The following is a 10880-nucleotide window of genomic DNA, read 5'->3' as shown; positions in this document are numbered from 1 at the left end:
TGTTGTGTGTGTATCTGAGTCAGGCTGCTGTGTGTATCAGTGTGTGAGTGTATCTGAGTCAGGCTGCTGTGTGTATCAGTGTATGTGTGTGTATCTGAGTCAGCCTGCTCTGTGTATCAGTGTGTGTGTATCTGAGTCAGGCTGCTGTGTGTATCAGTGTGTGTGTGTGTATGTGAGTGTATCTGAGTCAGCCTGCTCTGTGTGTATCAGTGTATGTGTGTGTGTATCTGAGTCAGTCTGCTCTGTGTGTATCGGTGTTGTGTGTGTATCTGAGTCAGTCTGCTCTGTGTGTATCGGTGTTGTGTGTGTATCTGAGTCAGGCTGCTGTGTGTATTCCATGTGTGTACTATCACATGTGTGCGGGTATCATTTTACGCAGTATGCTACGGCACTTTGATCATTAACCCCTTCACACCGCTTTGCCATGTCCTGTCGTCCCTTCTAACAGCGACGGGGATAATTGTGCTTCACCTTGTAGGGCAGGAGTGGCCAACTCCAGTCCACAAGGGCCACCAACAGCTCAGGATATCCTCGCTTCAGCACACGTGGCTCAATCAGTCTTTGACTGAGCCACCTGTGCTGAAGCAGGGATATCCTGAAAACCTGTTGGTGGCCCTTGAGCACTGGGGTTGGCCGCCCTTGTCGTCGGGCATCGAGGCCGCAGGCGCGCCGTTTGTTTTCCTCGCTTTCTCAATCGCCTGCTTCTGACACACGATCTTTTGGAGCAGCTCTCAGATGAGCAATGTGCACTGGAACCATTATAAACCATATGCGGTAAACCGATTCCTTTAGTTTCCTTGCAAAGTGTCGCTCCCCTCTTGTCTCAGCAATTTCCTCATTACTGTAATTCCGCATGTCAGGTGCTGGGAGAGCTCCCTTTCCTTGCACCCCCCCGGTTACGTGCTCTCCCAGCTAAATGTCTGCAGCCGGTGTGACACTGAAAACACGTTGCTGTGGAAATTGATGTGAGACGGGAGATAAAAGCTTTCTTTCGGCTGCCTTGGTGGAACACCACTGTTCCCCCCCCCCCCCCTCCCCGCTGCGTTTACCTCCTACGTACGTCCTTTCCCACCTCTGCGAGTCGTTGCGCCTGCCATCCCCAAACGCATTACCGTGGAAATCAGCGCCGGTGAAGATGAATGCGTTGTAAATCCTTAAATAGAAACCAGATGCCAGAATAGCAAGAGTACGTCTAATAAGAGCACCAGCAGCATTTTCAGTAGTTAACCACTATACAGATCTCCTTTAGATGTGCCTGAAAAGGCCCTTAGTCCGATACACCCACGACAGGGATACACTGAGCTTCAAATAGTTTTGTACGTAGAGTTTGCCCCAGTTTGTGATATATCTCGAAGATTATAAATCTCGTCTAGCCATAAGACCATCAGAAGAATCTTAGCATGCGAAGGAGGTATTGATGTGGTTTTGAAAGGCCGTGCATTAAATTGATATATAAAGTATATGTGACTGACACAGAAGTGAGCCTATGCGACAGTATAATATATACCACTGTGTATTATTGATGTGCCATTGGGTATGATGGGAATTCTCATGCAGTACATTCTAATGCACATCTATTGCAAGTTGTAATGCCTTTGAGCAGAGTTCTTCTCTATAATGACGAGTTTTCAAAACCGCCCACTCTTCTTCTTTTTCGAGGGGCAGTAGGAACCTGTGAGGTTTGGAAAGCTCTGTGCAGAATATTTACATCTACGAAGACCCGTAATGTCGGTTACCCTGTCCTAAATTATTGCAATATGTCACAAATGCTGCACATGTTGCAATATTAATGCTATCCGCAGTGTCATTGGTATCGTGCCAGCATTGTCACATCGATATGAAGAAAGAACTTTCAAGGTGATGATACCATGTGATATATCAGCTTTTGTTCGCTAGGTTAAACCCTATCACAGATTCCGTGGACACATAGGGGCCTGTTCTATAAGCCTCGATAAGCCACTTCTCGAGGACTTTTCGGACAAAATGCTACTCAGTAAGCCTCGATAAGTGGGCGATAAAGGCATGAATCGCTAATTTTTTCAGCCGTTACAAAAAGATGCTTTAAAATGATGTCACATCCTTTTGAACCAATGTGACCTATCACTTGGTACAGCAACCAATGGGATTTGTCTTCAATCCCATTGGCTGTAATACCATGTGATATAGCCATGTGGTTTTAAGGAGGTGACCTCCCTTGGAGATGACGTCATAGCGTTAAAAAAAACAAAGAGGCGGGCACATGATACAGCGTCCAATAGAGAAGAACCTACTTATTAGGAGGAAGCAGTTGCAGTTATCACAATATCCTCCTGGTAGATGCTGTTTCGGGATTACACTTTCGCTGTTTCCACATTCAGACACGCTTCAGGGTCCCCCCACGACGGTTAACAACGGAAACGCCCAACGCGTTTGCCCACCACCGGTTTTCCTCCGCCATTGCATGGACTTTCATTACCGGGTTAATCGGAAAATCTGGTTCTAAAAGATGTCCAGATCTGTTACAGTTCAGTATATTCATTTCCAGGTTGCTAAATATTTGTGCCCTGAACATGCAATGTTAAAGTTTCAATATGCGATTAAAGCAGACCTCTCAACTCATCGGGGGTGGGAAAACACGTCCAGCGGGGAGTTTGTGAATCGAATCTGAAGGAAAGCAAAACCGTGGGGTCATTTCCAAATCTCCCAGATTTTACAATAATGGTTCCTGCCACCTTTGGTGAAGAGAGAACGCTATCCAAAAATAACAATTAACATAATGTAATCAGCACTTTAATGCCGGCCAGGAAAATAAATATATACTGAAATTAACAATGTTTCCTGAATGTCAAAATAAATTTCAGTGAACCAGTCAGCACTAAGTAGCTGTATGGATATCTCCAATAGAGAGAGGTCGTCTTTTTCCTAATTAACTCAAGCTGGATTGTGTAGTTCTGCCTGCAATATCTTCTGCGGGTTGATTAATGCCCTCATTTGCATGTATATCCACTCAGTTCTAGGGATGCATTACGTTGCAGTAGCGATGTGCGGAGAGTTTTATGTTGTATGGAAACTGTAGGAGAAGATAGAGGAAATAGAGCATTATTCCAGCCCGTACTTTACATTTAAAATAGTTAAATTTGGTGGCTTAACTAATACAAAAGAAGTTTGAAGAATATAGGGCAGAGTTTCTCAACCCTTCCCTCGGGTCACTAAAGTCCAGTGATTATCAACCGTGGTTCTGCATCCGCATGGGGGGGGAAGAGCTGGGTCAACTCTCCCAGCTGTTCCAGGCCCGGTGGTATGGCAGCACCACCCGCAGCAGTGACCCGACACCCCATGCAGCAGTGACCGGCGGGAGGAGTGTGAGGGGCAGAGGGAGAGATGGGGAGAGACACGAGAGACGGAGGAGGGACACAAGAGACAGGGGGGACGAGAGCCGGGGGAAGAGGGTTGGGGTTCCCCAGAATTTCACAAACTAATTATGGAGTTCCTTAACCAAATAAAGGTTGAAAGCCCCTGCCCTTGTCAGACCAGATATGAGAACTATTCAATGAATTACCCAGCACACGTTAGCGCTTATCTTATGTCGATGTGCGATTAGCTGGCTATCCCTAAAACTTAGGCTGAGACGTCCTGGCAAGAGGGAGGGGAAATACTGGTACTGTATAGAGATATCCACCGTGGGAATGTTTAGGGACATAAACTATTGCTTTAGCACGGAGGTGGCCAACTCCAGTCCTCAATGGCCACCAACAAGTCAGTTTTTCAGGATATCCCTGCTTCAGCGCAGGGGGCTCAATCAGTGACTTTATCCCTAATACCCGACCTGTTGGTGGCCCTTGAGGACTGGAGTTGGCCACCCCTGCTTTAACAAGCGGGCACCAACCATCATTGACATGGGAGCTGTGTTTCCACTTGTGATGTTACTGTAGCTGGGATTCGAGACATGCCTGGAAGACAACCTTGCATTATACCCCAGGGATAATCTTTTAAGACATCATCTTGATCAGGCCTCTTTACAAGATTGTACACCACACTACCACAGAATTGGAGCCCAACAACTTATGAGATTCTCCACTTACAACTGGCATAAACTGTTATTAATAATTCCTTCTTATATTGCTGCGCATCTTATCTGATTCCCTTCCAGATGTGGCTGCCAAGTACTTTTTAATTAAGTTAGAGCAGATTTTGGATAATATGCTTTATTTGTTTTTGTTTTTTTGCCGATGTCTTGCATTTCGTTGGCAGGACGCCAGGGCTGGGGGTGGAATTCAGTAAACACCAGTAAATGTATAGATCGTTTGATTGTTGAGGATACAATATAATATATGTAAATAAATGCAGAGGTAGGGTCCACGTGTGAAGTATTAAACGTTGGAAGGGAAGCCGCCCCGTGCAGGAGAACGGCTGAAAATAGTCATACCTAGCCTAAGAAGACGTATACGTTGGTACAGTATATACACCTACAGTCATCATCAATATAGTGTCCTGATTTACAACATAAACTGCTGTCCTATTAGATGAAAGCATTCTTTCATCATTCAAGATACGTTCAATTTAAACACAAACGTTTGCCGGTGTAGTTGGCGGTAGTCTGATGACAGGAAGTCCGTCGGGAGGTGACATCACAGACTGGTCCGATGACATCAGGAGTAGACAATAATGTTAGTGACGGCGTCTAAATGGTTACAAAAAAAATCACTGTTTCACTGAACGCTGCATAGAGCAAGTATCAAGGTTGGAGATGGAGGATGGTAACGGGGGAGGGGAGGGGGAGTAAAAACTAAAAACCTCTTCAATAAAAGCATAGTAGATGCATGGAACAGATTACCAGCAAAGGCTGCACATAATCACGCAGCCAGTGATTTCAAACGCTTGCGGCAGTTCCTGGGGTTGAAATTAGGTTTTTATTGTAAGAATTAGCGGAGACAAATGTTCCTTAACTTCCGTTTTCTGTGTGTTGAGAGCAGTGCATGGGTTATCCCCAAATAACATCTTATCCCTATGCTGCATGTCCAAACTCAGGGGGGCTCAACTTCAGTCCTCAAGCCCCCCAAACAGGTCAGGTTTTCGGGATATCCCAGCTTCAGCACAGGTGGTTCAATCAGAGGCTCAGTTGAAGACTGAGCACCTGTGCTGAAGCAGGGACGGATTGAGCTACCTGTCCTGAAGCAGGGACTGATTGAGCCACCTGTGCTGACGCAGGGACGGATTGAACTACCTGTGCTGAAGCAGGGACTGATTGAGCCACCTGTGCTGAAGCAGAGACTAATTGAGACACCTGTGCTGAAGCTGGACTGATTGAGCCACCTGTACTGAAGCAGGGATTTGATTGAGCCACCGGTGCTGAAGCAGGGATATCCTGAAACTTCCCAATTTGGTCCATTTTATCAACTTCTCCCCATTTGCATCCTCTTTATATATTCCAGCTGGTACAGACCCTGCTTCAGTGAAGGAAATGAGACCTGTGACGGCCAAACTGCAGAATTTGTTGTGTGAGTTAGCGAGTACAAGTTCCCCTTTTGCAAACTGCATTTTGAACCAATAAAAAAAAAACTAAATTGCCTCTCTGAACTGATTAAAGTATCTCATTTTAAGCTCCGTAATCCAATATGTTCAGAAACCCAAGGCCAGATCAGGCAACACCTGATTTTTCATGTGATTAGAAAGGATATTCGGTCTTGGAAACCTTGCGGCCTTGGGGGAATGAGGCTATTAGCCACGCTGAGTGGGGGGAGGCGTATGCACGTGAGTTCAATCTATTCTGACATGCGCAGAGGTTTCTTATTTATTACACGGAGAAATAGCGCAGGGTTTTTTTTTTTGAAAGTATTAATCGTCATATATTGTTGCTCTTCCGTTTCGCCAGACCACGCCAAAAAAGGTGGGTTTTGCACAACGCTTCGGGGTAGAAAAGTGAACCCTTCTTCATGCACCTGGATAAGGGTTAACTTTTTTACCCCAAAATGGTGTGAAGAAACGGTCTGAAGACCCTTTGGAATTTTGATTACTTATTCCTCATCTATATATTGCGTGCAACTTTGATAGGAGAGGATCCCGCCCCAAATACTCAACGCGCCATCTAACTCAGTCAGTGACTGCGCCACTGACTGCGCCACTGACTGCGCCACTGACTGAGCTACTGACTGCGCCACTGACTGCGCCACTGACTGCGCCACTGACTGCGCCACTGACTGAGCCGGGTACACAGGAGATGAGGGAGTGTGATGTAGACAGCTGACCACTTTGGGTAGGCCACTGTGGGCACCCAACTGATTGAGCCACCTGTGCTGAAGCAAGAATATCCTTAAAACCTGACCTGTTGGAGGCTCTTGAGGACTGGCTTTGGCCAGCCCTTACCTAACTTATCTTTCCCCGGGAGTGCCAGCGATTCGGAGAGAGCGTCAAGTGGTATCACCCACAAATAATATAATGGGATATATGAAATGGTGCATCATGCTTCCCCTAGCAGCGAACCATCTGCATTATACAACCTCCTCCTCCCCCCCCAAAAAAAGTTGCAGAGAATCGAAACACATTTTGTCATCGCATTGATTTGAGGATTCCCTAATGTTTTAACATAATACCCCAAAGCAAAAGGTCAAGTTTGTGCTGATCAAAATTCGTAAGAGGTCGTTATAGACAAAATGCAAAATAGGCAAAATGGCCACGTTCAAATATCCTAGACGGCTTCCTACAGCTCTCTCCTGCAGTGTGTACATTTCCGATTGCTGATTATTAGATAGAGCTCCAGTATTTTTAAAATGTATGTTATATCCAGTTATTTACTGCGGTTAACTAGCAGCTAACCAGCCCCTCGCGTTTCTTCTGGGAGAAACCCGTACTTTTTTCCCCGAGGCATACGCATCCCGGGTTCATGACACTTAATGGTGAAGTTACAGAGTTTGAATCTCCCTCTAGGGGAAACAAAATGGCTGCCATATCCTTGGTTGCTTCCTATTGAATGGCCATTTAAAAACCCTTTAAAAACCACAGTGTAATACCAGTAGCTTCACTAGTAAGTATATTGGGAACTGTGGGATCCTCGGGGCTGAATGTGAACCCTTTGGTTCTCATCCTATAATAAAAGCGGGGTTGGTTAGGGGGGATTGCAGCTTTAAGTACTGTAAATATGGGTCGTCATAGAAGAACGGATCCCATTGAGATTAAAAAAATCCACAAGCTGGCTGCCAAATGTAAGTGCCTATTAGCAAAGTAGCGCTCCTTAATGACGTTGTGACATTTGAATAACAAAGACTTACCCTGTAATGGAAAAGCGATTCTAATTAAAATATGAGCTATAAAAGTGCACAAGACGACTGCCACTTAATTTAAGCTAAAGTCAGCAACGCAACCCAGAAAACGAAGCGGCCCGATACAGTCTCCCCGAGTTCTGCATGTTATTTCAGGATTCCGTCCAACTGACACAGATGGAGATATTTAGTGAGTGTCGGGGTGCTGTTGGTGTGTACGTCTCCCCTAACGCGGGCATACAGCTTTCCACTGTGGAGGCAAAAGTTAACCCATTCGCTTTGCAAAGCATGGCTGGCCCCACTGGCAGTGAAATGGTTAAAGATATGGCATAGCCGGCATCACACCCATGTAACCTACCAAACCTGGTCAGTGTGAGGTCTCCCCTATTATTGCAGGTTTAGGGGTTATGGAGGGACACTCATGGGATAGGGATTTCCCAATGGCACGTTAAGTCCTTCTTGTAATTGTATACCGGCAAATGGACATCAAGCCCTTCCTTATACACTCCCTGCATTGAGTTTAATTGTAATAATCGGGTCAGTGCTTGATGGTCCATCTGTTAGTTAGGGACGGGTGGTTGGTTCCTCTTGTCTCACTTCTGAAGCGGTTCGGTTTCTGTCTGCCATGTGCCATCCACCAGGATGTTTGGACTGGATCACCGCCTCTTCGCAACAAGAGGAGGACCCCATTGTCCCCCCTCTCCATGGTTTTAGCATGGTCCTCACCAGTAGGGTATGCATGGTACACTACAAACAAAATGGAGGTAGTGGTCACTTACCTGCTGAATTCAGGTTAGCTGTGTAAGATGGCACTTGGCCAGGAGAAGTGGCGATCCGTAGCCACAGTGAAGCAATCAAACGGATAATGGAACCTACAGCAGTGAAAGGAACCATTAATATAAATATGTTATTAATGCAGATTGATGTTACACAGTGACACAACGTTACGGGGATAACCCTTCGTCAGGCCAATCAGAACATAGTGAACAAAAACTCCATTCAACACCCAAAATGTGAGTGAAACCTACCTGCCATTCAACAAAAGCATGCCAAATGTAATATATTCATGACAAGATAATCAGTTAATGGATATGCGTGATGTCACCCAACGATAAATATATCCGATATGTACTTTGAATAAAGTGTTGAATAATACAGCATATGATACAACAAAGCAAACTGATATATGATACAACTACACATAGAAACAATATATCACACAGCCCTCAGACATGGTGTATAATAATGCAGCAGAAATATAGTGATAAAATCAAGCTGACTCACTATATAATAACCGAATATTGCGATCCTTCTTGGAGCAAACCATAGCCTGGTTCTCACAATAGATGCATACAATGTATCGGGACAGGTTAGACCAGTTATGATTGGCAAGATCACTATTTATGAGCAATGGATGGTGTGAAGTTACCTCTAGCAGAGAAGCAGTGTTAGTATGTACTCTGTATCGGCAGGACAAGTAAAGCCCGGTATAGTCTCTTGTGTTGAGACTCGATCAGCAAATCTGTGTACTCATCAAAACACAAGGATGATTTGAAAGAGATACACAATATAGCACTCGTGGAGAGTGTGGGGCTAGACAAGCCCTTTCTTCCGTGCAGTTGCGTGGCGTATACACAGCGGTTTCCGAACAGAGGTGTAAGATTAACCAGAAGTCTATGAATCCAAGATTGACCGGTTAACATAAAATATAAGTCCCCAGTAAAACAGCTGATTGGTTGGACACAGAGGGCTTCCCAAGCAGCAGGGACCCATAACTACCTACAAGCTAGGTTGAGTAGACAATGATAACAAGAAAAAGAGTTGTACCCAGAACCCTACAGGTTTCCCTAATAGAAGAAACCCATTACTACCACCTAAGTAGCTCAGGTTGAAAGGGAGCAACCTCAATAAGGCTTACGGGTGACATTGAATTATTCACCCACCTTGGAGGCCGCCCACTAAGGGAGCTGCCTGTGTCTGCCATGTCGTGTCACTTTTATCTTCATAGGTCGTGAAGTTTGACCTATATGTAGTTTGCAACGAGGACATTTCAGTGCATAATACTTAGAGATGGGCAAATGATGCACAAAAATGCATAGTCGCCTTGAATTTGCAAGCTCCTTTCAGGCGCGGATCAGTCTAAAAAGTGCAGCATTAATTAGAATCCCACGTACTATTTATATATCCCCTCAAACAACACGTGGAGAGACACCAGTGCTCAGAAAGGAGGCCACCTGGGAGTTATGCTAATGTGATATGCAATGTATGTTTAAATGACTCACACCTCACACCTACTAAAAGATTCCCATGAGAGCTACACTGCCAAGACAGGCCCTAAGACATCTTGTGGGGATGGGGGTCCTGCCAAACTGCCTTAGTTCATAGATCCGTTTGACTTCAGCACAGAACAACAAAGAAAATGAAAACCATGGGCGCACGGCTCAAGGATTCCCCAGCGTTGACCCACTTTGGCCTGGGAATATTCACCACTTTATCTACAGATATAGCATTATTAACTCGGCCACTCTTCCTAAACTGGCCACGTAGAAGACACTTCTGCTTTAAGACGTAAATCGGATGGAGCTGACCCGCACTGTGTAACACCTTCACGGCTGGAGAAGCCAGCTGCTATTCAATGAGTAATGCAATTCTAATCCGTCCAACAGCCATGGGGAGACTGCAACGTATTATACCGCTCGTCCAGGGGCTGCTGCCTTCAACGTGTAAGTGCTGAAGTGTTAATGAAGCTTAGAAGATTTCGGCTAGTCGTGGGGTGCCAGGGCGCCAGTCGAAATCCCTTCGGAGAGCCACTGATCTCACTCCCCAAAAATAAATTATTCACGGCGGGAAGCAGAGAGCACGAAACACAGTCATTTGTCCCAGTGCTTTATTATATGATGTCAATCCTGGGATTGCAACATTGAGGGGTTTGGAGAGCTCTGCGTTTCTCACCTCCGGGTTTATACTGAGTGGGTCGGGAGGTATTTGGATATTTTGGCAGAAGGCGCAGAATAACTTTGCAGCTCCGTGTAGATTGCCATTCCTTTCGGCGCCCTCCATCCCCTCGCAGCCAAAGCAGAACATGTTGGCTGCCACATGGCTCCTCTCGTTTCTAATGAGTTCTGTCTTTGTTGTTCTTTCCGGGTTTTTTTCTAAACACCTGAATGCGACAGAGTTTATTGGCTTGGAGAGTTAGGCCGCACTCATGGCGGCGGCACGGGCGTGCGCACTCCTGCAGCCCCAGCGATCTGTGCACTTGGCTGCAGGAGATTGGGGAGGCGATCGGGGGGCGTGGCGGACGCGTCACAAATTGGAAACCTGGTAAGAGTCCCGGACGTGCGCGCGCACATAGCGACACCGCCACCATGAGCGCAGCCTTAGCGGCCACCTCCTGGCTGCTCCAGTCAGCATATCATTGCATCTTATGCAGCGGTGCGCAAACTGGGGGGCACGAGATTCTTTGCGGAGGGCGTGGCGGTTACATAGGCCCCATTTCAGTGGATATAACCCCTCCTCTGCCTGTCATCATCACGAAAGACCGTTCTAGCGACCGCTTTGCTCTTTACGGGGGAAGCCCTGACTTAGCGTTACGTTATTAGCCCTTGAAGATACACCATTAGTCTTAATGCGATGTTAAGTTAGGTT

The 10880-nt window shown here is 46.0% G+C and overlaps 1 long non-coding RNA gene across 1 annotated transcript; it reads right to left on the bottom strand.

Annotated features, from left to right (window-relative positions):
- Positions 1-2780: 2780 nt before the first annotated feature.
- On the bottom strand, positions 2781-8181 carry LOC142472508 (uncharacterized). The gene is made up of 3 exons (XR_012789739.1): positions 8015-8181; positions 4552-4660; positions 2781-3049 (listed from the first exon to the last, which is right to left on the bottom strand). It is a non-coding gene; the product is annotated as an uncharacterized LOC142472508 (long non-coding RNA).
- Positions 8182-10880: the final 2699 nt, after the last annotated feature.

Source organism: Ascaphus truei, chromosome 22 (assembly GCF_040206685.1).
Source record: "Ascaphus truei isolate aAscTru1 chromosome 22, aAscTru1.hap1, whole genome shotgun sequence".
NCBI lineage: Eukaryota > Metazoa > Chordata > Amphibia > Anura > Ascaphidae > Ascaphus > Ascaphus truei.
The sequence above is the reverse complement of the archived record's forward strand: the minus strand, read 5'-3'. Positions and strand labels throughout refer to the sequence as shown.